This window comes from Hippocampus comes, unplaced genomic scaffold (assembly GCF_001891065.2).
Source record: "Hippocampus comes isolate QL1 unplaced genomic scaffold, H_comes_QL1_v1.1 scaffold91, whole genome shotgun sequence".
Classification (NCBI taxonomy): domain Eukaryota; kingdom Metazoa; phylum Chordata; class Actinopteri; order Syngnathiformes; family Syngnathidae; genus Hippocampus; species Hippocampus comes.
In genome coordinates this window covers 128,994-130,080 of record NW_017805034.1, presented here as the reverse complement: position 1 = coordinate 130,080, position 1,087 = coordinate 128,994, and positions in this window count along the sequence as shown.

Genomic DNA, 1,087 nt, shown 5'->3' with positions numbered 1-1,087 from the left:
CAAATAATAATTTAGCCCCCGGGCCCCCGGTTCACGGCGGCAGAGTCTACACGTCAACACCCAAACAAGTCTTGTTTAGCTGACAACACCGCCTCCCCCTTTCTGAGTCATTGACTCCGCTTAGGTTCATTAGTGAAGATAATTTCACTGCAGGCAGGCAGTAGGTTAGCATATAACATATCACGGTGACAGCTAATTATAGCATCACGTCTGTATTAGAATATATTTGCGCGGCGCCTGTGCAACGTTGGCCCACTACACGGGCAAAAGGTTCAACAATGTGAATAAACATCGAGATCTTTTGTCTGCATTGTTTTGTACTCGCTTCCATCTCACTTTGTAGCCCTCCAAAATCCACTGCCGTTTTTTTTTTTTTTTTTACATGTTTAGCCTTTTCATGCACCCTGTAACCTGATAACATGATAAGCTGTCTACTGTAGTAACCGCTGTCCATGATAGGGTTCATAAATGGAAACAGCACAACTTTTTTTTGGGGGGGGTGCTAAAACGTTCTAACGTTTATTTATTTGTTTTTTTTGTTTTTTTTTAGAAAATGTTGACACAGTATATCCCCACTTATTCAAGTACTTTTGGGTAAAAAAAAAAAAAAAAAGAAACAACAATTGTGCCGTTACGCGGCGTGGCCTCGTGAATTAAATCGGGAACGTTTGTGCAATGTGTTTCATTTTCTGTTGACATGTTTGATGGCTTACCCGACAGCCCAAAGTGCATCAGCAACTCATTTCCTTTTTTTATTTTTTATTTTAACTTGATTCGAGTGGCAGCAACACAATCCACTGTAGTAACCGTTGTCCCTGAAAGGGTTCATAAATGGAAATAGCACAACTTTTTTTGGGGGGGTGCTAAAACGTTTTAACGTTTATTTATTTGTTTTTTTTTTTTTTGTTTTTTTAGAAAATGTTGACACAGTATATCCCCACTTATTCAAGTACTTTTGGGTAAAAAAAAAAAAAAAAAAGAAACAACAATTGTGCCGTTACGCGGCGTGGCCTCGTGAATTAAATCGGGAACGTTTGTGCAATGTGTTTCATTTTCTGTTGACATGTTTGATGGCTTACCCGACAGC